Source organism: Peromyscus eremicus, chromosome 2 (assembly GCF_949786415.1).
Source record: "Peromyscus eremicus chromosome 2, PerEre_H2_v1, whole genome shotgun sequence".
Classification (NCBI taxonomy): domain Eukaryota; kingdom Metazoa; phylum Chordata; class Mammalia; order Rodentia; family Cricetidae; genus Peromyscus; species Peromyscus eremicus.
Genome location: NC_081417.1, coordinates 14197442 through 14224872, shown reverse-complemented (window position 1 = coordinate 14224872; position 27431 = coordinate 14197442).

Genomic DNA, 27431 nt, shown 5'->3' with positions numbered 1-27431 from the left:
AACTATCAGAGGCAGAGAAGGTGCAAGATGTATCTGGCGCAGGTGACCACCCAGCATTGCGGATCTCAGGTGTGTGTAGGACATTGGGACCCACTGGTGGATGGCCCTAGGGAGGCCTCTCCAGTTTTATTTTCTGAAGAGAAAACATGGATTTAAATATTCACATCCTCTTATCTGTTTCTAAAGGTCAGAATTGGCAGTCGGACATGAAAATGCTTTTAAGTGAGTTCTTGGTAACCTCTAAAATTAATCTTTGTGACTTTGACATCTCTTTGTCCAAATTTGAGGCCAAAGGGGTCTCATCTCTTTAATAAACTACACAGTCTTCCAATAGATACACACTTCCAATGCACACTTGGTGCTCATGTGCTTGCTAGCCAAAATATCCACAGCTCTTATCAACCACACGGGATGTGTGAGCCCTCAACTCTTCTCAGGAAATTTATCCTGAACCAATAGCCAGTGAGTCTTGGTTTCCCCAGGGTGAGCTGTTCGGCTGCTGTTTTCAAGGGTGATTTTTAAATTCCCACTGAATCTATAAATAGCTACATTAATCTAGTCTCCTAGCAAAGGCCTGAATGGCCTGGGTTTCATGGAAAGCCCAGGAAGGGACAGCCACATAAAGAACACACCGGCATGTTCCAGTGGTGTTGCCTAAGTTTCTTTCATCGCACAAAATAGTTTTTGTGAGTGTTTAAGAATGAACTGGGTATATCTTGAAATGCCATGTTGCTCTGTCCCTGGCATTGAACATTTCAGTAAACAGTTCTTAAGGCACTGACATGGATAGAGAGGTATTAACCAGGCCAGGCTCTACAAATACAGAGAGAGGAGACAGCCCTAAACAGCAATGAGCTCGTTCTGGGTAGGTGGTATGGGATGCAGCAGGTGGGGTGGACAGACAGTAACAGGTATTGACGTGTGTGTCAAGTGTTGTGAGAGGTCTGCCAGGACACTACAGGACCCTGGAGGGGAATGTTGACAGGCTCTTGTGAAGGGCTCCGTCTTGAAGGATGAGTAAATAATATGAGGAATGAACAAAAGAATGTTCTGGGCGACAGGAACAACTTAGCCGTCACATAGAACTGAGGGAGTGGAGCCCAAGGTTAGACAGCGTAAGTATTTCAGAATGGTTCTAGTTTGCTGGGAGGCTGGGAGACGTAGCTGGAGAAGTAGGCTAGCATTTGCCACAGGGAGCCTTGTTGACATTCGAAGAGGTCTGGCCTTTCGCCTAAAGGCTTTGTCTGTGCAATCCTGGCAGTGGTCAGATCTGCGTTGGGATGCTTGGTGTGAGGTGTGCTCCATGTAGCCAGACACCCCGAAAGGAGGGCCACGCCAGGAGGGGAGAGTGGTGAGAGCTGACGATGGACACTAATGGGTTGGGCAGTCATGAGCCATAAAGGTTTAGGAGTTGCCTGTGTGCAAATGGCCCTGTGCAAGGCTCGTTAAAGCTAGGGCGGAGTTTGTTTCGTCCAGGTGAGTGCCGAGAGGGACACCTGCTGTGTGGCCAGATACTTCAGATACTTCCACTCAGTCAAAACTGAGGAGGTGGGTGCGAGAGATGCCCAGAGATGAAGAGCCCTTGCTGCTCTTGCGGAAGAGGTTCCATTTCCAGCAGCTACACTGTGGCTAACAACCATCTGTAACTCCAGTCCTGGGGGATCCAACACCCTCTTCAGGCCTCTGCAGGCACGGCACACATGTGGGTCACAGACAAACATGCAGGCAAAACACCCCCCCCCAAATTAAAAATAAAACAACTAACCATCAACTAAAAACAGAAACAAAAACAAAATTGAGGAGGGCTAGAAAGACAGGCACGGGAAAGCAAACCCCACTGCCGTTCTCTGAGTTCTCTAAAGACTGAAGTGGTCCTTGAGCAGTCCACACCTGTGCTCGGTGTATCACTTTCTTCCCTCTTTATCTCAGCCCTTACACTGGGAATATATATTAAAATACCTCTAATAACTTCAGCTCTGCTTCATACTGGCTAGTTCTAAAATTCTCTTTTGTGTAGAAGCCAAGAATACAGTTTTACCCTAGTTGAGGTTTCAAAAATCTGGGCACGCCCTAGATTCGGAGTTGGGAGGGTGGAGCTGTGCCTTTGATCCTGCTGTTCTGGTCAAATCACACTACGGAATGCTTACTGTGGGCCTGGACCCCCTTACACCTCTTCCATTAGCCCTCTCCATAAACCCAGGAGGAAGGTTTGTTTGCTTTACTTACAGCTAGCCTGGCTGGAAAAGGCATTTGAGTCTATGGGTATCATTATCTGTCTAATTTTATTGTGAGATTCAAAGAATTAGAATGAACAGCTCAAGGTTAGGGTGCAGAAAAGTGGATCAGGGGTTTGAGGACAAATCCTCTGTAGCTGGTGTACACCATGGCCGCCTCTGAAGATGTGGGTGACCTATGAAATGGACAGGCTTCATTCCAGTAGATTGTGTCCCTCGCAGGTGACTGGCTGAGTCAATGGAAATGGGAGGTGTAGGCGAGTTTTTCATTGGGGACCATCGACTCCCCAACCACACAGAGACTTATTATTAACTATAAATGCTTGGCTGATGGCTTAGGCTTGTTATTAACTAGCTCTTACAAGTTAAATTAACCCATGTTTTTTTTTATCTATGATCTACCATGTAGAGGTACCTTGTTTCAGTCTGGCATGTTCATCTCCTGCTTTCTCTGGGTCTGGCTGGTGACTCTGCCCTCCTTCCCCGTATTCTCTCTGTCTGGCTCTCCTGCCTAACCTCTTCCTGCCTAGTTATTGACTAGTTGGCTCTTTATTAAACCCATGAGAGCAACACATCTTCACAGTGTACAAAAGGACTATTCCACAGCACAGAGGCCTCAAGCCCGGGTCCTGCCCTTAGCTGTACCTCTGGGACACCTGGGCAAATGGAACACGGTGACCTGAAAATGTCTGGACACAGCTTGGTGCTTGTTCTACAGTTTTTGTTGAGGCTGAAGGCTTCTTGCCTCTCCCAATTCTTTTTATCACTCTGCACTGGAGTGAGGCCTATAATGAGCCCAAACTGACACCAGAGCAGGCTTGTGTCTGTCCCTGGTTGGGAGAATTCTTGGCGTTATGAAAAGTTTGCCTAAGGGAAGGGAGCAGGTGTGTCTGAGTGTGGGTGTGGGGTCCATCACTGACGCTGATTAGTGTAAACCTAGTGCAGTGGGTTGCTATGTGTCACCCAGCAAAACATCTGTGGCCTAACATCTACTACCTGTGGATGCGACCTTATTTGAAAAAGGAGATGTTGTAGGTATATAAGACTCTCCACGTGAGGCTGACCACCTTTAGGGTAGGAGTCCTTGTGCAAGAACGGAGATGGAGGGAGCTCTGACAGCTCAGAGGCTGCAGGGACAGTGACACAGCGGCCACGAGACTGCTCAGTCTCCCAAGGCCTAATCCACCACGAACAGGAAGAAGCAAGGGCGTGCAGCCCCGCCCACACCTGGCTTTTGCCCCAGTGGTACTAATCCTCAACTCCTGTCTTTCAGACTCTGGTAGACTTCCCACCATTGTCTGTCACCTCCGAGATCACACTCAGCATTCCTTCCTGTGGGAGCTGACTCTATGCCCTTCCCACGGAGCCCTCTTACAGTGGCCACTGCCACCAGGATGGACATGCTCCCTGAGCCCTCTGGGTATCCGATGCAAGAAAGGAGATGGCAAGATCTCTGCTCTCAGGGGCTTGGTGGCATGGGTACAGTATCCTCGTGGCTTACAAATCTTTTTTAGATTGACTTTTATTATTTGCAGCTGTACGTGTGCACGTGTGTTGGGTGCAGTGGAGGACAGAGACATAGGACCCCCTTGTCACTCCCCCTGGAGTTACAGGTGGCTGTGCACAGCCTGACATGGGTGCTGGGAACTGAATCTGGATCCTTCGCAAGAGCAGCAAGATCACTTCTTAACTGTTGAGCCGGCCTGCTAGCTCCCACCCCTGTGGTGCTAACATCACTCTAGGTCTTTTTAACATGTTTCCTAATTAAAGGAGGCTACCAGATACCCCGCCATCAAACTCATAGGTTTCGGGAAATTATTCCGGATACTTGGGTGGTATCTTTGGGATGCTGCTGAGCAATCCTATAAAAAGGACTCAATATGATTCGATTTCTCTTTTAAATGGTCAGTTAGATGCTGACTTTAACTGACTTTGTTTACAAAGCTTCCAGCTGCTCATTGTTTGTGCAGGAGTCTGAGGTAGCAAACAGCTGATTACACAGTCACCCTATCCTACACCCCTCCAGAACACGGTCCAGCCACTTGCATGATTACATTTTGTCTGACTAACCAAAACTTATGGTAACCATTACATGGAATTTTTTTCTCATTAACTTTGTCTCTCAATGTTCCTCCCAAGGTTGTAATGGAGGAGACCCGGTGGCCAATTCAGAACTGATGCTGGCTGGTGAAAAACGTCTCAAGCACTTCCACCATTCAATGGCCTCACATCTCATAAGAGAGAAAGCCTGCCAAGGATTCTTTAGACCGCTGCTTGCCTGTTCTCTTCCTTGAATAAGGGCCAAAGTGTCCCGATTGTCTTCTTGACTACACTCTCAGTAAAAATTATACAGTGCTAATGGTCTCATATTTGGTTGTCACAGGTGCCACCTCATTCACACAGCACACTGCAAGGACAAATACTGTCCTCACATGGCTGTCTCCTGGTCTGGATCTTTGACATCTATTAAGTTTTATTGTGGGCCCTAGATAGACCTTCCTCTGAAATGCTCTAACTTCTGACACTTCTACATTGACCTTCTTGCTAGCTTGGAAGAAATTAGAGTAGTGTATGCCCCTAAACCCTTAACAGCAGTTAGGGTGTGTCTTAGTTACTGTTCTATTACAGTGAAGAGACACCATGACCAGGGCAACTTATAAAAGAAAGCATTTAATTGGGGTCTTGCTTACAGTTTCAGAGAGTGAGTCCATGACCATCATGGTGGGGAGCATGGCGGCAGGCAGGCAGGCATGGTGCTGGAGCAGTAGCTGAGAGCTTACATGTTATCCCAAAGATGGAGGTCAAAGAGAGAGTCGGCCTGGAGCATTTTGAAACCTCAAAACCCACTGCCAGTGATATGAGTTCTCCAACAAGGCCACACCTTTTAGCCCTTCCTAAATAGTCAACCAATCCTTCCTAAATAGAACCAAACATCCACATGTTTGAGCTGTGGGGGTTATTCTCATTCAAATTATCATAGATGTCCTCTGAGAAAGGAAATAAGGGACTAGGAGTTAGATAGACAGACAGACAGACAGATATGGAGAGGAAAGGTCCAGACTAGGTGACGAAGATGATGAACTTCCAAGGTGACCAGCTTCTTCCTCACCGGAGACAGGCTGGGAAACAGGTGGATGGGCAGAGCTGAATAGGCTGTATCAACAAAGGGGGATGGAGCCGATCAGGAGTCCTGGGTCCTTGATGCCCACATCATATATCTGATGATTGGTTGGTTTGGTTACCCTCTTAGTGTTTGGTGGGCACCATTTATAGGGTCCAGGACAGGGTCTGGTGTGTTTGATAAGTTCTTACATCTGCCTTTCCTGATATGATTTTGATGTGCCAACATGTCCCCCACCCCCAAGTCTCCACTCTCCCCAATAAAATTAAGATGAGTCCCTTTCTGTTCCCAGGAGCAAGTCACTCATCAGTCTGTGCTGGATGGTGGTGCCTGACAGGTGGGAGTTTCGAGGTCATCCTTCTCACTCAAAATGGAGTCTTCCTAGAGTAAGACACAGCCTGAAAAGCCACTGTTTTCTACGCTGTGGGGTAACTTAGAAGCCTGATCTCGACAGATGTGCTCAGCTGTGGCTCCTCCTCTTCCTGAGTACCACCCACGAGCTTCTCAGGCATGCCTTGCTCTGCTCACTGAGGAAACACACTCCCCTCACTGCGCTGACTGAACTTCTCACCTTCCTGCTTTCTCTGGCTTATTACTCCCTTGAGTGTCCTTTCAATTTCCTGTCCCCACAACATCTTCATTGGTGGCTTCCTCCTTGGACACAAATACAAGGATCCTGTCTCAGTTTCCAAAGCTGTCCACTGGGCTGGGGGTGGTGGCTCATGCCTGTAATTCTAGCACTGTGAAAGTTGAGGAAGGAGAGTCTTGAGCTTGAGTTCAAGACCAGTCAAGGATGTGCTGGCTAAAGTCATCTGAGAGGAGAGCACCTCAACTAAGAAAATGACTCCATAATATCCAACTATAGGGCATTTTCTTAATTAGTGGTCAGTGGGGGAGGGCCCAGCCCATTGTGGTTGGGGCCATCCCTGGGCTGGTGGTCCTGGGTTCTATAAGAAAGCAGGCTGAACAAGTCATGCTGAGCAAGTCAGTAAGCAGCACCCCTCCATGGCCTCTGCATCAGCTCCTGCCTCCAGGTTCCTGCCCTGTTTGAGTTCTTGTCCTGACTTCCTTTGATGAACAGTGATGTGGAAGTGTAAGCCAAATCAACCCTTCCGTCCCCAAGTAGCTTTGGTCACAGTGTTTCATCACAGCAATAGTGACCCTGACTGAGACAGGGATACAGAGTTTCAGGTCAGCCTGGGGCACCTAATGAGGCCCTGCGGCCCCTTCTTCCACCACACACCCAGAATTACCTCCTTGTACCCTTCCATAGCCAAGTTTGAGGAGAAAGTTGTCTGCACTCATCATCCACTTCCTCACACCCTTCCAGTGGGCATTTCCTGTCCTTCCCTGTCTGGCTCGCGATCTCCCTACTTCCTGGAAATTGGGCAAGGTTTCTACTGTCATGGACTCCACTGTGGCAGAACACATGGCCAGTCCTGGACATTCTTTGCTCCTTTAACTTTATTTCTCTCTAGTTACTGTCCAGTCTCCTGTGGCAGCTGCTTTTCCTTTGGGTGTGTGGGAAATGCAGGGCTCTGCTTCCTGGTGACCTTTGACATCCAGGATTTCAGCAGCTGCCTACATCCCAGCACTACATTCCAGCAAGACTTTCTGGCTTCATGGAAGACAAGTCCACCAGTCCTCAGGCATCTTTAGGCGTATTTGGGGGCCTGGTAGACAGCCTTGCCCAAATCTGTCTGTCAGGGAGAAGGATCTAGAAGGTGTGGTTTCATTCCCACCTCACAGTCACATCAAAAGAGCTCTCTGGTGGGCATGGGGTGGGGGCACAGACAGGCAGAAGATTAAGACCCACATGAACAGTCCAGAGGAGAATAAAGGAAGCAAAGGCTAGGAAATTTGTGTGGGGTCAGGAGTTGACATATTACACAGGCAATTGCTGAGGTGGTGTCCTAGCTGGCGTTAGGTCTCTGACGTAGCCTAGAATCATCTGAGGGGATCTCAATGTATCGCTCAGATCATATTGACCTGTAGCCATGTCTATGTGGGATTGCTTTGATTGATGACTGATGTGTGAGAGCTCAGCCCCCTGTGGGCAGCAGCATCCCTAGGCAAGTGTCCCGGGCTGTAGAGGAAAGCTTGCAAGACCGAGAGTAAGCTGTCAAGCAGCATTCCTCTGTGACTTGACTTCCTGTTCTGATTTCCCTCAGTGATGAACTATGACCTGGAAGTGTAAGCTGAAACAAACCCTTTCCTCCCCAAAGCTGATTTTTGGTCACAATGTTTTGTCACAGCAACAGTATGAAACCAGAAGGGATGGTGAGATTTGAGAGAAAGCTGAAGGTCTGATGTGTATTCCAGGTCAAGGGGCAGTAAGTGCGAGGCTCCTGAGAAGTGAATTCATGGAGGCTTTGTACTCTGCTCGCACATGAGGCCCAGGAGACCAGGTCAAGTCCCCAGGTGCCATTCGAGCAGATCCAACTAATAAATGCACTTATTTATTTTTAACATATGTACATGAGTATTTGCCTGAATGCATGTATGTGTGCCCCCTGTGTGTCTGATGCCCTCAGAAGCCAGAAGTGGGCATCAGATCCTCTGGAACTGGAGTTAGGAGTGATTGTGAGCTGCCATGTGGGTGCTGGGACTCAAACTCCTATGACCTGCAGGAGCAGTCAGTGCTCAAACTGCTGAGCAAGTCATCATTTCCTTCAGACACCCCCCACTCCATGCCCCCCCCTTTTTTGAGATAGGTCTCATATAGCCCAAGATAGCCTAGAATTTTCCACATCAGAAAGGATGACTTTGAATTTCTGACACTTCTGTTTCTGCCTCCCAAGTGCTGGTATTAAAGGTGAGCATGCCACATCCAGCTTATGTGGTGCTTGGTTAAAATTGAACTCGCAGATTCTAAAACAAAAGAAAAGAAGGAAGATACGAAGGTGGTGTGTGTGTGTGTGTGTGTGTGTGTGTGTGTGTGTGTGTGTGTGTACACACGATTAGGCTCTGCAGGCACGGAGGAATGACACAGTTTGATCATTTTTTAAAAGGCACACGCAGCCTTCCATGTTAAGAAGAGTCCCGGAAGATCTTCGGCAACAGTTCAATGGTAGTTGTGTGTGTTGAGAAAAACGGAGCTGGTGAGACTGGCCAGGCTCTGCTGCCCTTCCAAGGTAGCACAAACAGAATTTGCTATTGGTGGGTGTACAGGTAAATATTCAGATGGGATATCCAGATTCTGGGCACTGCTGTCTGCCTGGGCGAGGCGCTATGGGTGGGGTGAGCAATTTTTACCCCATGAAGCAAATTAGTATTCTCAGTGTCAGCCAGCGTTGAAAGATGCTGGTCCTGGGTAGAAAGAGAGGCAGGTTTGGACTGGGCCAGGACCTCTCTGTCTGGGAGATGCTGAGGACATTTGTGAAGATGGTGTACCGTTGGCACTGGTAGCAGCTGGGTAGGTTAGGGCTGGCAGTTGCCTTACTCTATTTCTGTTTCTATAACAGAAAAGCTGAGGTTGAAGAATACATAAAGCACAAACATTTATTTGGCTTGTGGTTCCAGAAGCTGCGAAGTAGAAAAGCACGGCACCAACATCTTGCAAGGGTCTTCATGTCTTGTCAGTGCACTGGGAAGGGGGAGGGGAGAACAAGACAGAGACTATGGGACCAGGCCCTCTTATGAGGAGCCTCTCCTGTGACAATGACCTAACAACAGCACTACTTCCTACACTGTCACAATGTGTGTTTGTTTGAGAGGGGACTTCAAAGCAGAGCAGCAGTGGTGGTGGCATTGGTGACAGTCAGCAGGTTTAATCTTGACCTCCTGGGGGCAGGTTGGGACCTACATGGGGCTTGGCTGCTGAGACAGGACAGGCGTAGCGTCCTATTGGTTCTCAGAGAAGCCACTTCGAACCCTGGTCCTCCTTCGTTCACTTGTGGATTTGCTCAACGCGACAGCCGAGCAGAGCTGCTGCTGGGGGCTGCCAGGCTCCGTGGGCCGGGGCATGGCTCTGAAGACTGAAAACTCTAAGATTGCCACTGCACCGAGCACCAACTGGCTTGCCCTTCATTCTTAAGTGGCTCCTGTCACCTTTGGGAGATATACAGCCAACAAGGCCTGTGTTGACATGAGCCAGGCTACTTGTCCAAACTTTAGCCATTTCCTACAGCTCTTCATGGACAGGCAGTTCCAAACTACTAATACTTTTTCACCCTGCTGGGGTGAGGTCCCAGGAGCAAGGATTCCCAGTGTCTTCTGTATATCTTGACTGGAGAGTTTCAGACTCTCCCAAAAGGCTGCCATAGAAGAAAAGCCAGGGCTTCCCACACCCCCATGTTCTCCCGGGGTTGGGGACTTGTGAGGACACTGAGCAGGCCCAGCCAGGCTTCTTTGGTAGTCCTGCAGAAAGGCACATTCAAGTCCATTTTCCTGTGGTCACAAACTGGGATGGGCTCTGCCTTGGGCAGTGGTAAGCCTGCAGATCAGGGAATCTGTTGGGAAACCCTGACCCTCTAGAGTGCTGTTTCCCTGCAGGTCTAGAGGAACCAGAGCCGTTCCCTGGGTTCGTCTCCTTCTCTCCCTGTAGCAGCAGTCAAGTTGGCAGAGTTCCCCGTGTCCAGCTTCACTCTCTCTGTGTCTGCTGTAGTGGTCTCTGCCTCTGCCACCCATTTCCCCAGGAGCCTCCAGTGTCCCTTCCCCACGTGTGACCATGCTACGACGCATTCCTCAACTGCTACAAGTGCTAAATTAATGCAACACCTGTGTGTGCGATGTAGGTTTTGGGAGGGGTGCCCCTTTTCATCCTGATGGTCTTTTACTTCATACCAGATCTGGCAGAGCGTTTTGTTGAGTAATTCAGTTCAACAAATGTGCTCTGTTTTGTGGTAGCATAGAGCCTGGAGCCTTTGGGTTTCCTGGGAGCTGTTGGCAAATATCACAAAAGAGTTACATTGGCACTGGATTCAGTGGAAGCAGCTGGAAAGCACATTTCTGGAGAGAGGTGCTAGAGACAAGCTTCTTGGGCAAGAGCTGGGAGTTGGAACTTGGAGAAGCTTCCCCGAGGGGGTCAGTGCTGTGACGTCTGAGGTGATTCACTTCTTGCCCCAGAGCCATGCCCAGACCCACAGGGCTGTTGATCAGCTTGAAGAACAAGCCTGGACAAGGCCTTGGCTTGGGTGCTACCATGTCCAGTTCCATTTCATGGGAGTGACTCAGAGACCTGCCTACTTTTTCCTTGCAGGGAGGTCCCCAGGAACCTCAGAGCAAGTTGGTTCCAGCTCAGGGTGAGAGTAGAATATGCTTTACTTAGTGGTTTGTTCCCAGCCTTGTAACCCCAAAGCAAAGATGCTGTAGATCTTCCTTCTTCCTTCCTAAAGTGTAAAAGGTCTGAGCCCCCTTTTAAATTTGAAAAAAAAAAAAAAAAACTACCCAAACCCACCAATCCCTGAGCTCAAAATCCCACCAATCCCCGGGCTTAGCTTGAAATCCCACCAATTCCCCACTCTGGAAATCTCCTGGAAAACTCAATATAAAGCCTGCCTCCTGCTCAGTTCCCTGTGGCTTCTTGCCAGAGCAGAGGTGACACCCTCTTGTGTCTTTCCCAATAAAGCTCTTGTGTGAGGTTTGTTGTGCAGTGTGACTTGGTGGTATTCCTCGGCTCCTGACTGCCAGGATACCTTTCCCCTCGGAGCCGCAACACATCCATGGTGGAAGTCTTCCCCTCAGAGCTGTAACACTTATCCTTCCTTCTTTCTTTCCTGTCTCCTTCCTTCCTTCTTCCCTTCTTTCCTTCCTTCCTTCTCCCTTCTTTCTTTCTCCCTTCCTTCCCCTTTAAAAAAATCACTCCCTTCCTTCCCCTCCCTCCCTCCCTCTTTCCCATCCCTCCCTCCCTTCCTTCCTTCCTTCCTTCCTTCCTTCCTTCCTTCCTTCCTTCTTCCCAGAGTCTTACTATGTAGTTCAAGTTGATCTGAAACTCATGGTCCTCCTGCCTTTGAGTGCTGGTACACAGGTGTGTGAACGGTTTTTGCACCCCAATAGGCCTTTCCACCGACACAGCAACCCAAATCAGACCAAATCAGACCAAATCAGACCGAATTAGAATAAGCCCCAGTTTAGTGGGTAAAGCATTCCCAGTGATTCTCCAGCCCACCAGAGAGGAGACAGGGACAAGAGACTGAAAAACCATGTGTCTGTTTTGTGGGATGCAGTTTAAATACCCTATGGGAGTGGTCTTGAGCCTCCCTGGGGGAGGAGCCGTGTTTGGCGGGCTTTGAGGAGGTGGTTGGGGAAAGAGATGGGGGAGGGGAGTTGAGGTGGACCTTCCACCAGAACCTTCCAGACTCTTTGGGTAGATGGATGCCAGGGTGCCAGGGGCTGAGGTGGAGCTCCCACCAGAACAGTGTGTACTAACACACCCAACTTAGAATCGGTAATTCTCACCCTAAGCAGGTGAATTTGGAGGTTGTCTTGGTTTTCTGTGATAAAATAACTATTCTGACGAAGTTGAGGGGGAAAGGGTTCTTTTAGCTTACAGTTCCAGGTTACAGCCCGGCATGGTGGGGAAGTCCAGTTGGCAGAGACTTAAAACAGCTGGTCCCATGACATCCACAGAGAAGAGATGGGGAAATGAATGCATGCACGCCAGTGCCGAGTGCACGTCCTCCACTTTATCCAGTTCAGCATCCCCTGTCCAGGGAATGACGTCATCCACAGTGGGCAAGCCTCTCCTTATCAATGAACACAATCAAGATAACTCCCAGTACATTTGGCCACAGGCCAAACTGATCTAGACAATCCCTCACTGAGACTCTGGGTGATTCTGGAATACGTCAAGATGACGACCAAAACTATCACAGAGGTCAAAGAGTTTGGGATGAAATCCTAGCTCCTTTAGTTTTTGATGTTGGATAAGACACTTAGCTTCCTTAAGTCTGATTCCCTCATCTGTAAAGTGGGGATAAAAAGGGCACCTACCCTAGGGCTGCTACCAGAACTAACTCTGCACAACAAAGAATTAGAAAGTTGAAGCTTATGAAATTACCCAAACAAGGGAGGAGCTGTACTCAGGGTCCTGAGCTGTAGTGGAGGTTTGGCCATCGTGGGTGGGACTGGTTTGTCTCTCAGGTGAGATGCTGGACATCTGGAGGAGTCTGATTTTCCAGCTGAGAAATGAAAAACGGCAGACGGCAATGACTGTACATGAGCTACTTTGCAGAAGCCACTGGAGCTCCGCTGAGGCTTTATCCCTTTCCATTTGGTCTTTTCACACAAAAGAGATGATTGGTGTGAGCCTGGCCGGGCTACCAGCATAGCACAGATGTGTGTTTGCGGCTGTCCTACACTAGGGTTGAAAGAGGAACCTGAACCCTGTGTCTAACTAGCAACTGACTAAACAGAGGAGGTTACCTCCACAGCAGGCCTGGAACTCTCCTTTGACAGGAGACACAGGAGATAAAGGGGGTGCTTCATATCTGAGGTCTGGAGTTGATCTGGAACGGACTGGTTCGATGGAACCCGAAAACACTAATAACCTCCGCTTCTTTTGCTCATGAACCCTCTTCCAGACGATAACGAAAGAAACTGTTAGTTGAAACACACACACACACACAAGCTAGGCAGCTTCAGTGTGTCAGAAAAGGAGCAGAGTTCGCAGGGAGGCAGTAGAAGATCCGTCACAGTAACCGTGGTTCACAGCCTTGCTTTCCCACTTCCCATCTGTGTGTGCGGGTGAGCTGCACGCTCCAGGCCTTCCCAAAGAAGTTACCGAACCTTTCCCTAGGAGCTCACACTGGAGTCTGGGTGAGTCTGGTGGCTTTCAGAACCACCCAGGCCTGTCTTCGCTGCTACTCTCTCCTGGTCCAGGAAGGTCCTCGCTTTCTCCCATGCTTGTTCCTGTGAAAGGCCCTGTCCTGGCTGTAGCTCACACGGGGGCACCCAGGGGTGACGTGGCCTCTATGCGTACAGTGAGATGGATCAGGAGGCGGGAGATTGTTTCTAAATTTAGGTTCTATAGATGATGCCACACCAAGCCTCAGTTTCCTGGCCAGCCTCCGACCTGTCTGCTAAGACAAGAGAACAGGTGTCTGTGGAGAAGCCATCCTCTCGCGGCTTTTCTTTTGAGCCTCCTCAGTGTCTGTGGCCCGAGTGGGGAGCACTGGAGGCCTCAGGGTGTGGAGCCAGTAGAGGCAGGTGTGCACAGGGGAGGACGAGGGCCAGGTAAGGAGGGGACCCGGTCAGACTCAGTCCTCAGACTCACAGCACTGGGTCCCATCTACTAAACACTGAGTCCACCCGGAAATCTATTATGGGTGGCTCTCGGCAGTGGAATGTGGAGATTCATTAAGGCAGATCTTTCTTGTGGGTTTCTTGCCCATTTAGGCTGCCTACCCCACCCATGACATCCCTCTGGTCTCTGGCTCTACTATATTATTGTTTTAAAGGAGAGGCTCCCACAGCAGTCCAGGTTGGCCTGAAACTAGCCATCTTGCATCCGGTTCCTGAGTGCCAGGATTCCAGGTATGAGCCACGGTGCCTGCCGGAACTGTAACTTAAAAAAAACTTACCTGTATGTACACAGCATGCACGCAGGTGCCTGTGGAGGCTGGAAGAGGGTGTCGGAACCCCTGGAACTGGAGTTACAGGAGGTTTTAAGTTCTCCAGCGTGGGTGATGGGAACAGAACCCTGGTATTCTGTGAGAGCAGCTCATGCTCTTCACTGCCGACTCATCTCTCCAGGCTAACTTAACTCTTTAGGGTGGTAAGGTTCCTCTTCTCCTGCCTCTGCCCACGACTACAAATGGCTTTCATCTGGCTCCTTGTTCCTGCCTGCTCCTTCCCTGGAAATACTTCTGCTGCCTCTTTTTGGGCCAGGCCTCCTTGACACTTTGAGTCATTTATCTCACTTTTAGTTACACGTGTGTGTGTGGGGGGGGGGGGGCTAGCAGCCATTGTGTGGTTAATTTTGTTTTGGGGTACCACTCCTTCTCACCTCTCCATCTATGTGCTTTGGGTAACTGGTCCAACCTCTGGTCTCAGAGAGTGGATCACGTGACCCAGGCTAGGCCAGTTGGGACAATCCATCCCTGTTGGTTTCAGCGATTGGTTCAGAAATGGGCAGGTGATTTAGTCATTCACGGTGAAGGGCACCTGACGAGGGAGGTAGGATCACGGACTCACTCCCACCAGTCTAAACTGTGACAAGGTAAGCTTGGGCTACCACAAGTAGCCCAAGAGGTGCAGAAACAAAAGATTGCTCATAGTGACATAATTTAAGCTCTGAATCAAGCTCTGAATCCATCTGTCTTAGTCCCTGTTCTATTGCTGTGAAGAAACACCACGATCAAGGCAACACTTACAAAAGAAAGCATTTAATTGGGGTTTGCTTACAGTTCAGCGGTTTAGTCCATTACTGTCATGGCAGGAGCGTGGCGGCACTCATGGCACTGGAGCAGTGGATAACAGCTACATCCTGGTCTGCAGGCTGACAGAGAATCTGGGCCTCGCATGGGCTTTTGAAACCTCAACGGCCACCACAGGACACACTTCCTCTACTAAGACCACCCTCCTAATCCTTCTAATCCTATCAGAGTTCCCCTTCCTCCTGACTAAGCATCAGATACATGAGCCTCTGGGGCCATTGTCACTCAACCGCCACACCATCCTTGCACACTTTGGCTACAGGACCCCAGCAATTGTTAACAGAGGGCTGTTTGGGGCTGTATGGATAATCTCGGCGTAGACGTGGCCTGTGCTGTCTTCCCTTTCGCTCAAGTGCAGGGGTGGGGGCTGTGTCTGTGCCTAGGACCGGCTTGGTGCCTAGTACAGGAACGCTCAAGAGATGAGTGAAGAAATGAGGAGACATCTCAGAGGGCCACCTTTCCTCCTAAACCTAGAAATGAGACAGCTTGTGGATGCTGTTCCTGGGGGACAATCTTGTGACAGTCTCATGGGGACCAAGGTTCTTGAGAATAAGGAACTTTAGCTACAAGAAAGAGATGTCACAAAGGGGTTCCTCATGGCTCCTGAAATTCTCGGAGCACCTAAAGTTTTCTTAGCAAAATTCCTTTGCCTTATGGTTCTGAGCCTTTAATTTCTCTCTTCGTGCGCGCTCTCTCTCCTCTCTGTCCCCTCTCTCCCCTCTCTCCCTGCTCTGCTCTCTCCTCTCTCTCCCCTCTCTCCTCACTCTGCTCTCTTCTCTCTCCCCTCCCTTCTCTCTGTTCTCTGCTCTCTTTCTCCTTTCTTTATCACTCTCTTGATTTCCAAGACTATTTATCTTACAACATGTCAGGTACCAACTATGTCTAGAGGCCACTCCTTCAACCATCTGAGCCTGTGGATTTTTTTTTAAAAGATTGATTTATTTATTAGGCATGCAGTATTCTGCCTGCATGTATGCTTGTAGATCAGAAGAGGGCACTAGGTCTCACTACGGATGGTTGTGACCCACCATGTGGTTGCTGGGAATTGAACTCAGGACCTCTGGAAGAGCAGCCAGTGCTCTTAACCTCTGAGCCATCTCTCCAGCCCTGAGCCTGTGGATTCTTAGGTGAAATGGAGAAGCTGGAATCCTGACCTGGGCTAATGTGACCTCCAGTTTTGGTTTTCTTTTCCAACCCATCGTCTCTCCATGGTTCCTCTGTGAAGCCCTAGCCCGACTCAGAAAAGGTGTGAAATGTCATCAGCCACACAGCATGCCCCTTAGGGCAACTATGGAGAGGCAGTGAGTTAGCCCAGTGTGCAGTTCGACTCTTTGCCTCTCCTCACACAGTGCTTCCTCTTGGTGCTCTCTTACAGCTGGAGGCTCTGGCGGGACTGAAGACCAGTGCTGGAAACTGAGTCTGGGGAGAGGCTGCGGCCTTCACCGTAGAGATTCTCACAGGGCACACAAGACCCCACCCAGGAGCAGCTGTCATGCTCACAGGGCAGCAAAGTGGAAAGAGCAGCATGTGAGGATGCAGAAACGCAGACTTGGTATGGGGCGAGGGTGGCCCAGGCAGCTGGAGGATGTGTGGGGGCTGCTGGTCCAGTGTTTTCTAGGTTTGAAAGCAAGAGGCCAGTCAGAACATTCAGCCTTGAGTTAGGAGTCTGCCGTCATGGCAAATGGCGGGAAGCACCGGCCAGGGTGTGAGGACAGGATTGGAGACAGCCCCTGGCATCACGCCTCCTGGTGGGGCAAGAGCACCAACAGCGGCTCCCGGAGGAGGAGGAGAGGCCTTGGGAGCCCTGCAGGGCCTCTGTCTAGTGTTTGTGCCAATTTCTGTAAAATCTAGGATGAACACCAGCTAAACAGTACTTGACTTTTGGGGCAGAGGGAGAATTTCTGTTTTTCTACGCATTGCATTTTTTATGCACAAAAACAAGAGAGCATCAGATAATTATTTTTTGTTTTCTGCAGTAATCATAAAATCTTAAAAAACCCCAACACATCACTATACCCTTGGAATGTTTGTGCTGAACACTCATGTTCAAAGGTCACAAAGATACGGTTTCCTGGTCTCAAACGCCTGTCAGCACAAACCTGCAACCCGGGGAAGCGGCGTACTCTGCCAAGGTCATCATCTTGTTCCTGGTAATTGAGGAACCACTTTATTGCCCCCCCCCCCCCCCCCAGGTCTCCCTAGATCCCTGCAGGGACAGATTCGCCAGGTGAATCAGTTGTCCCAACACTCTTCCCAAGGTGGCCTGAAAGTGCCACCAAAGCCTTCCCTGACAGGGTTCAACTAAGTGATGCTTAGTCTTTGTGCTAAACAAAGTTGTGTGGCTTAGAATAGAGCTTTTTCTCAGAGTTAATATAATAGCCACTGTTAACAACAGCGGGAGGGATTTGATGAGAAAATAAAATGGATGTTTTAGAACTCTCGGCACTTTCCCCAAGAGACCGAAGCCAAGAAAGGAAATGTGGTCCTTGGTGCAGGTCTGCCCCCTGCAGGCCAGATTCTCATCTGACTGGATTAACTGTGGCTCTGACTGGTGGGTCTGTGTCCCTGATGTTACCCTGTCCTTTCTTTTGTACTGCCACAGTAAGCCAGCTTCAGGGACTCTCCTTTGCCAGCTCCCTTGACTTGGACTGTGACCTGGTGACTTAACCACGTGCCCTCTGCTGTATGAATTTTGGACTATGAAAGGGGAAGTTTTAAGAGACAAGCTTTCCTTTTCCTGTCTGGGAGCAGTGTGTATTTCTAGCCCATATACTGACATGTAGCATGGCAGTTTCCATTTTGGTCACATTAGGACCAACCATGAGTCACAGGATGTCCAGAGCTGTCTCCCCAGGTTGTGACATAGTGTGATGCTTCAAGTTTGTTATGGATTCTGATGTCTGGTTATGACTGAGGCAGACACTGGCCCCAAAGACCAATTACAGCAGCTCCTTTGGAGATGGCCTGTTTTACTGCCCTGTCCTGCCTGATCGCCGGTGCCCCTGGCTCTCTTGCCGCACATCTGGCACAGAATGGCAAGTATTAAACACATTCATTTGTGCTTTGAGGGCGCCTTTCATGTTGCCTCTCCTGCATCACATGAAGCTTGGTGGGACCAAAAACGTTTATGTCACAGGAGAGAAAATCTACCTTAGAATACTAGCAGAAAGTTGTCTTAAATGTGTGCATATTTACCGACACAACCGCCTGGCTCTAAGGTATTTTCTTAAGTAGTGACTGATGGGGGAGGGTCCAGCCCATTTTGGTACCATGGAGGGTAGTGCCATCCCTGGATTTGTGGTCCTGGGTTCTGTAAGAAAGCAGGCTGAGCAACCCATGATGAGCAAGCCAGTAAGCAGCACCCCTCCACGGCCTCTGCATGAGCTCCTGCCTCCAGGTTCCTGCCCTGCATGAGTTCCCATCCTGACTGCTTTGATGATGAGTTGTCATTTGGAACTGTGAGCTAAATAAACCTTTTCCTCCCATAGTTGCTCTTGGTCATGGTGTTTCATCACAGCAACAGTATCCTAACTAAAACAGTCCTACACTAGAATAAATGAGTGTTTTAGTACTGATGCTCAGCCTCACTGCAGATAAATTAATCAGGCTTCCTGGACTTGGGGCCTGGGGACAGGCCCTTCTGAATGTGTTCCTGCTGACCCCTCTAAAGCCAGCTTCCTGCAGGGATTCTGAGCTGTGGGATGGTCTTTATGTCCAATCTGTTGCTGATTGGTCAATAAATAAATCACTGATTGGCCAGTGGCCAGGCAGGAAGTATAGGCGGGACTAACAGAGAGGAGAATTGAAAGAACAGGAAGGCAAAGAGAGACACTGCCAGCCGCCATCAGGACAAGGAAGATGTAAAGTACCTGTAAGCCACAAGCCACATGGCAAGGTATAGATTTAAAGAAATGGATTAATTTAAGCTGTAAGAACAGTTAGCAAGAAGCCTGCCACGGCCATACAGTTTGCAAACAATATAAGTCTCTGTGTTTACTTGGTCGGGTCTGAGCAGCTGTGGGTCTGGCAGGTGAGAGAGATTTGTCCTGAGGTGGGCCAGGCAGGAAAACTCTAGCTACAATTCTGGGGTTGCAGATTTGTGTTGCTGTACCACTATTATGTGCATTTTAGGGATCTGAAGCCAGGTCCTCAGTCTTGTGTAACAAGTACCTGTAACCACTAAACCATTTCCCGAGCCCCCAGGGTCTCTGTAGCTCAGACTGACCTCGAACTCAGGTAGTCTTCCTGTTTCTGCCTCCTGACTGCTGAAATGACAGGTATGTACCACTCCAGGCTTCAAGGTATGTGTGAGTGTTTAAAAATTTAAAGGAAGCAGCATTCACATCATTTAAACGAGAAGAAAATTTATGACATTAAGTCTAATTTTCACTTTACAAATGAACTCAGAAGACAGTGGCTTCCAGTGTCCCAGGGAGCTAATGGCATGAATGTCTGAGACAGATGTTCTTATAGCACTAAGAAACTTTCAAGAGTTGACATGTAATCTCCCAAGATGAAAAGCAGAAGAAAGAAGAATCCACATCACTATGCTGTAGTGGGGTGTGAGCAGCAGGGCAGTCAGGACTGGATGATGGTTCTCAACACTTCACACCCTTAAGAAGGCGAACCCCAAGAGCTTTTCTGTGGCTATAGAAACATGACATTAGAAACCAGAAGAGAGCATATATAGACCCTATAAACTTAAAAGTCAATCTGGTATACACAATCAAATCCTTATTTTTATGGTAGTAACAGTATTTCCTCAAATACATGTTGTGAGAATGATGATATTTATTTTATATTTCTGCCAATTTCTTTAATTTCTGGCTTAATGGAAGACAGCTGGACCTCATACCTATTGCTGTATCCACTCTCTTGAGTTCAGTTGTTTTGGCTGAAGCCTTAGAAGAAAACTAGCTTCATGCAGTTGGAAAAGAGATATATTTTAATTAAATAAAAAGATAATCCTGGCTATTCTTCAATGTCATATCAGAACTCAAAAGTGCTAGTTTCTTCCCATTAAATGAACTCCAGGCAGTCTGTATTAGACTCCACCAGTCTAACCTTTTACCAATGTTGTCTTTGGTTAGAGCGTGCTTTGGTCAGTTATATAGAGTGTCTAAATACCACCACGTTTTGTCACACAGTATTAAACAAACACTTGTCAATATCACTGGACTCCCCAGTAAAGAATTTAAATGCCATGGAAACTGTCCTGATCACTGCGGTAGATAAAGGATTCCCACAAATTCTAATTTTGGTTTAGAATACTGTTATTTTCTCAGAAGTCATTTTATCAATTCTCTGAATTACAATAGTTTGCCTGCCAGTTGTTTGTTCAAGCAAAGATTGTTTCCATGAAAAAAAGTTCACAGCTCAGTCACAGAGAGTTTCCTGTACACTTTCCATTTACATTACGAATAAGATTTCCTGGGCTGCAGAAATGGCTCAGCAGTTAGGAGCACCGGCTGCTTTTCCAGAGATCTGTGTTTGGTCCACACAATTGCTTACAACTGTGTGACTCCAGTGCCGGGGTTCTGTGCCCTCTCTGGCTCCCACTGGCACTTCACGCACATGGTGCCCAGACATGCACCTTCAGAGAGAATCCGCACTGGTCCTTGGAAATGTTCTAAGAGTCAACGTTCTGTCAAACATTTTATATGGTAACATTACACATGTACCAAAAACAACTTGATGAGTTAACAAGTCATCTACAAATAATTGATTTTACATCATTTTAAATGATCATTAAAACAGCTTTCTCTGCTTGGGTACTGAAAAATTACTTAAAGTGAATTTAATGATGTGAAATATAAAGCTAAGAAAAATGGGAATTGAGACCATCAGTGGCCTAGCTAACATACTACCTTCTGGGGTTTTAACATCCATTCTCCATTAGGGCTGGGAACTGTTATCCTCAAAGTATCATAAGTCGAGGGTATGGACTCCAAGCAAGTTTCCCACAAATGATTACTTCAGCAAAATAATTCCTAGGAACTGAATGTGGACAGAATATCATGTTAAATACACAAAGTAATGAAACCTTCATGGAACCTGCATTCCCTAAGTCACCCATTGAGAGAGGGTAGGCTCAAATACATACTAATTAAAAAGATTATAGATCAGTGTGTGTGTGTGTGTGTGTGTGTGTGTGTTTTGCTCTAAAATTTCCAAAATCCCAAGACCTATAAATTCTCCTAGTACTATGGAAAACTGGGGCAGCACTAGGATCTCCTTCAGTATGATTTTTCATCACCTCCCCACATACACCTCTTGACTTTCAGACTGGAATCTGGGACCCCGCTGCCTTCTCTTCTATTTTATTCCTGGTGACATCCTCTATGAGTCTTTTCTCCTTCCTTCCCGTCCCTTTTACTCTTCATGAGTTCTTCTCCTTGGAGAACACTTATTTGCAAAATTCAATGTCTGTGTGGATTTTCAGTTTAATAAAAGCCTTGGAATGACTTCTTATTTCCACTGTTCATTAACAGGTTGAGAAGATTAGTTGAACAGTTGCTTAGCTCCCAGGCAATAAATGGAAGGGAAACACAGTAGGATGATCCCAATCTTTATTCTAGTGCCTCTTCTCAGGGAATATCTGCTGAGACTGGAAGGGAAGCCACATGTTGAACCATACATTCGGAACTGAAGCATCAATCCCCTAAAAGTTCTTTACTGCACAGCACTATGGATTGGTTTGTGTAACTGATATTATAATTATTCTAATGTGCCTTCTTGTATTACAAAGACTAAAGTTATGAATGATATATATTCCCTATTATTTTTTTCTGTTTTTTTTCTGTGTTTTTTTTTTTTTCTGTTTTTTTTTTTTTTTTTTTTTTTTTTTTTTTTTTTTTTTTTGGTTTTTCGAGACAGGGTTTCTCTGTGTAGCTTTGCACCTTTCCTGGAACGCACTTTGTAGATCAGGCTGGCCTCGAACTCATAGAAGTCCGCCTGTCTCTGCCTCCTGAGTGCTGGGATTAAAAGCATGAGCCACCACTGCCTAGCTATTTTTCTGTTTTTGAAGGTATTTTACCTCAATACAAATTTGAGCACATGAAATGTGTTGGAACTAGCTGGGCGGTGGTGGCGCATGACTTTAATGCCACCATTTGGGAGGCAGAGGCAGGTAGATCTCTGAGTTTGAGGCTAGTCTGGTCTACAAAGTGAGTTCTAGGACAGCCAGGGCTATACAGTGGAACCTTGTCTCAAACAACAGAAACAACAACAACAACAAGAAACAAGCCGGGCAGTGGTGGTGCACGCTTTTAAACCCAGCACTCAGGAGGCAGAGCCAGGCAGATCTCTGTGAGTTCAAGTCCAGCCTGATCTACAGAGCAAGATCCAGGACAGGCACCAAAGCTACACAAAGAAACACTGTATCGAAAAACCAAAAATAAATAAATAAATAGATAAATAAACAAATGAATATAAACAAAAAACAAACAAAAACAAAAGAAGAAACGTGCTGGGACTGATTTCCAAAGACTTTTGGATGTTGTGAAGAATACAGAATTCCATAGCATACTATGGAATTCAGGTTAGGCAGCTGTGACAACTTCCCAGACTGATGGTTACGTTCTTGACAGCTTCAAAAGCAGGATCTCACTAGAAGATTCATTTGAGGGAGATCAAATACTCCTGAACACTACATATGTCATCAATTTCTCCAGAACTTCTAATATCTTTGTGAGCTACATATAATAAGACTCTTGACTAGGGAACTAGTAGCCATACCCAGCAGGATCCCAGAAGAATTTCCCATCAGGCAACACACAGCCACCACACTCTCCTAAGAACCAGAGAGAGCAACAACAACCAAGGAATAAAACACCCACCAAACAAAGACAAGAGCAGATGTTAGCACCTGGAATTACAATCTTCTCAAAGCCAGATGCCTAGAGAGCAGTGTAGAAACACAATCAGTAGCATCCAGGACAATATGTCTCCACCAGAACCCAGTAATCCTACCACAGCAGGCTCTGAGTATTGCAACCTCACTTAAAAACAAGAAAAATACTTCAAAATAGCCTTTATGAATATGATAGAGGTCCTTGAAGAAGAAATGAATAAATCCCTTAAAGAAATTCATAAAAACACAAACAGTGGAAGGAAACAAATAAAACTGTTCAAGACCTGAAAGTAGGAATTGAATCAGCAAAGAAAACCCAACTGAGGGAAATCTGGAAATAAAAAATTTAGGAATTTGAACAAGAACCTCAGAGGCAAGCCTCATCAATAGAATATAAGAGATGGAAGACAGAATCTCAAGCACTGAAGGCATCTTAAAAGAAAAGGACATTTAATAAAAGAAAATGTTAAATTTAAAAACAAGTGGATGGTGGTGGTGCACACCTTTAATCCCAGCACTTGGGAGGCAGAGCCAGGCGGATCTCTGTGAGTTCGAGGCCAGCCTGATCTACAGAGTGAGATCCAGGACAAGCACCAAAACTACATAGAGAAACCCTGTCTTGAAAAAAACAAAACCAAAACCAAATAAAACCAAACAAAACAAAAAAACTGCTTGGCACAAAACATCCAGGATATCTGGGACACTATGAAAAGACCAAATCTAAGAATAATAGGAATAAAGGAAGAAGAAACTCAAGTCAAAGGCACAGAAAATATTTTCAACAAAATCATAGAAGAAAAATTTCCTAACCTAAAGAAGGAGATGCTTATCAAAGTACAAAAAGCATACAACACACCAAATAAGACTAGACTAGAAAAGAAAGTCCTGTTTGCATATAACAATCAAAACACTAAATGTGCAGAATAAAGAATATTAAAAGTTGTAAGAGAAAAAAATCACCAAGTAACATATAAAGGCAGACCTATTAGAATTACACCTGACTTCTCAATCTCAACGGAGACTTTAAAAGCCAGAGGGCCTGGACAGATATGCTACAGACTAAGAGACCACAGATGCTACCTCAGGCTACTATATCCTACAAAATTTCAATTACCATAGATGGAGAAAATAAGACAGTCCATGACAGAAACAAATTTAAGCAATATCTATCTACAAATCCAGCCCCATAGAAGGTGCTAGAAGGAAAACTCTAAGGAAGTTAACATACCTAAGAAAACACAGGGAATAAATAATACCAAAATCTAAGAGGGGAAACACACACACACACACACACACACACACACACACACACACACACCCCTACCACCACTGTGGTAGTCTACTGGGAGACCAGCTCTGACCTTTTGAAGGGTTCTTAGGTGGAGGAGAGAGGAATTAAGAAATGATAGATAGAAAGAGAGACCTAGCCGATGAGAAGAAATAAAGAAACACAGGATACCTTGGGGAAGGCCTGGGTCAATACCTACCAGCCTTGAAATTTATTCAAAAGGGCTTTTTATAATATGCCAAGGGGAGAGGCAAAAGACCTCCCCCTTACAAGATCAAAGCATACCATACAGTCAAGTGTAGACCCTTCTAAACACTTGGTAAACACACCATGGTCAAATCATCCCATTATGTAGCCCTGCTGGGTAAAGCAAGCTCAGATTCTCTGACCCTGAGTAATTTAGGCTTTCACATACCACCACCAACAAAATAAGAGGAATCAACAAACACTGCTCATTGATACCTCTCAACGTCAATGGACTTAATTCCCCAGTAAAAAGACAGACTGACAAAATGGATCTGGAAACAGGATTCATTCTTCTGCTGCATCCAAGAAACATACTTTAACATCAAGGATAGACATCAACTCATGGAAAAAAGGATGAAAAAGATATTCCAAGCAAATGGACCTAAGAAGTAAGCTGGAGTAGCCATTCTAATACCTAACAAAATGACTTCAAACCAAAACTAACCAGAATAGATGGGGAAGGACACTACATACTCATCAATGGAAAAATCCACCCTGAAGATAACATGTATGCATCAAACACAAGGGCGCCCAAGCTCATAAAAGAAACACTACCACTGCTTAAATCACATACTGACCCTCACACACCGACAGTCCGGGACTTCAGTAACCCACTCATACCAATAGACAGGTCATCCAGACAAAAACTGAACAGGGAAATGCTAGAGCTAACTGATTTTATAAACCAAATGGACCTAACAGATATTTTCAGAACATTCCACCCAAACACAAAAGAGTATACCTTCTCATAACTCATGGAACTTTCTCCGAAACTGGACACAAAGCAAGTCTCAATAAACCACAAGAAAACTGAAATAACACCCTGTATCCTACCTGACCACCACAGATTAAATCTGGATTTCAACAACAGAAACAACAGACAGCTTACCAACTCATGGAAACCGAATAACTCACTACTGAATGGAAAATGGGTCAAGACAGACATTAGGAAAGACATGAAAGACTTTCTGGAAATGAATGAAAATGAAAACACAGCATACCTTAACTCATGGGGCACAATGGAGGCAGTTCAAAGCAACAAGTTCACAGCACTAAGTGCCTACATAAAAAAGTTAGAGAGATCTCATACTAGCAACTTAACAGCACACCTGCAATCTCTAAAACAAAAAGAAATTACACTCAAAAGGAGTAGATGGCAAGCAGGCAAAACACCCATGCTGGGGGATGTCTTTCTGTACACTGTGAATATATGTTGTTCCCATTGGTTAATAAATAAGCTGCTTTGGTCTATGGCAAGACAGCTTAGAGGCAGGAGGGAAATCCAAGGAGAGACAGGAAAGAAAAAGGTGGAGTGGAGGAGACGCCAGACTGCCGTCCTAGGAGCAACATGTAATGGGATGCAGGGAAAGTGATGGAACACATGGTGTTACATAGATTAATGCTTATGGGTTGAGTTAAAACTATAAGAGCTAGCTAGCAGGAAGCTTGACATAAGCCATACAGTTTGTAAATAATATTAAGCCTCTGAATGGTTATTTTATAAGTGGCTGCAGGACCACAGGGCCAGGCAGGACCAGAGAAACCTTCTGGCTACACACTATTGCATATAAAATAAATAACTCTAAGGAAAAAATACATTAAAATGTGCTTTTGAGGACTGAGATTAGTAAAGTTAATAATTAATTTTTACTGCCTCCATCAAGAATGTTAAGTGAAATTGGCTCTAAAATTAAAAATAACCCTACATTTATTGAGAGGCAGAGAGAGTTTGTGTGTGTGTGTGTGTGTGTGTGTGCGTGTGTGTGTGTGTGTGTGTGTGTGTGTGTGTGTGTGTGTGTGTGTAGGGGATGTTTGTAGGTGGAGTTTTTCTGTGTCCTAGCAGTTGCTCCCAAATAACTGTAATAGACTTAACATTAATTATACATGCTCAACCGAGAGCTCAGGCTTGTCTCCAGCCAGCTCTTACAACTTAAATTAACCCATTTCTATTAATCTGTGTGCTGCCCTGAGGCTCCTTTACCTCATCTACCAACTTCCCATGTTGCTTCTTGCCTGACTGGCTGGAGACTCCTCAGATTCCACGCTTCTTGTTCCCAGCATTCTTTCTGCCCTGAAAATCCTGCCTTGCTATTGGCCTATCAGATTTTTATTAACAATGAGAGTAGTGTACAGAAATCAACATTTTCACGGTGTACGGAAGGATTATTCTACAGCAGATGTTATGTTTAGGAAACAGGCATCAGAGGACAACTTGCAGGAATTGGCTTTCTCTATGATGTGGGTCCTGTTGATTGAACTCAGGTTATCAGGCCTTGGAGGCAAATGCTTTTACCCACTGTATCACCTCACCCACCCCAAAACTCGCTTTGTTTTTCATGGTGTCACTACTTCCAATGATGCTAGTGTCAGCCTTTTTTTTCTTTCCCCTTTTGTCATTTGTGTTATCAGTGTAAATGCTCACATGGTGAAAAGTAAATCAATGTCTGAGTGTTATGAAAATAGATTTGGCCTTGTTGACACCCTGAAAAATTTCTGGAAACTTGCTTGAGAATGGACTTCACTTTGAGAATTGACTGTGTATAAGAAACATCATGGAAAGTAAGTTGCATCATGACAGGATGAGATGAGGGAGGAGTCCAGCAGAATGTGATATGTGCTTGAGACATGGTGGGCAGGAGGAGGGAAAGGCAGAGGCAGAGGCAACTCAGAAGATACCATGGAACTGGGAATACCTTCATGGTGGCTTAGGTAGGTTTAAGTCTCCCTAAGCAAGCTATGAGAGCATTTTTCAAAAAAGTTGAATTAGTGTGTATGCTGATATACCACTTCCCCTCTTTTTCTGAGATGAGGTCTATGGTCCTAGTTGTCTTGGAACTTACTATATAGACCAGGATGGCCTTGAACTCACAGAGATCCTTCTGTTTGTGCTTCCAAGGGCTGGGTCTAAAGGTGTGAACCACCATGTTCAGCTGTGGTGTGTGTGTCTTTAATCAGAGTACTCCAGCATCAGAGGCAGGGTGATCTCTGTGAGTTAAAAGCCAGCCAGAGTCACATGGTGAGGCCCTGTCTCAAAACAAACAAAAAACTCAAGCTACAATTTAAATAAAGTTAAGGTGGCCATGTTTAAATTTATTAGTGATGAAATAAAAAACAGCAGTGCTGATTTTTCTCATAAGGAGCAAACACACCCACGTCCAAGACCTGCTGGAATGAACAAGGTGCACCATGACTTCAACAAATGGAATTTACTTCAGAAGGAAACAGAATGCTGTAACCATATACTGTGATCACCACTTTTCACATTCTATGACTTAGTCCTAGCAGCAAGCTTACAGGAGAGATGCCACTATTC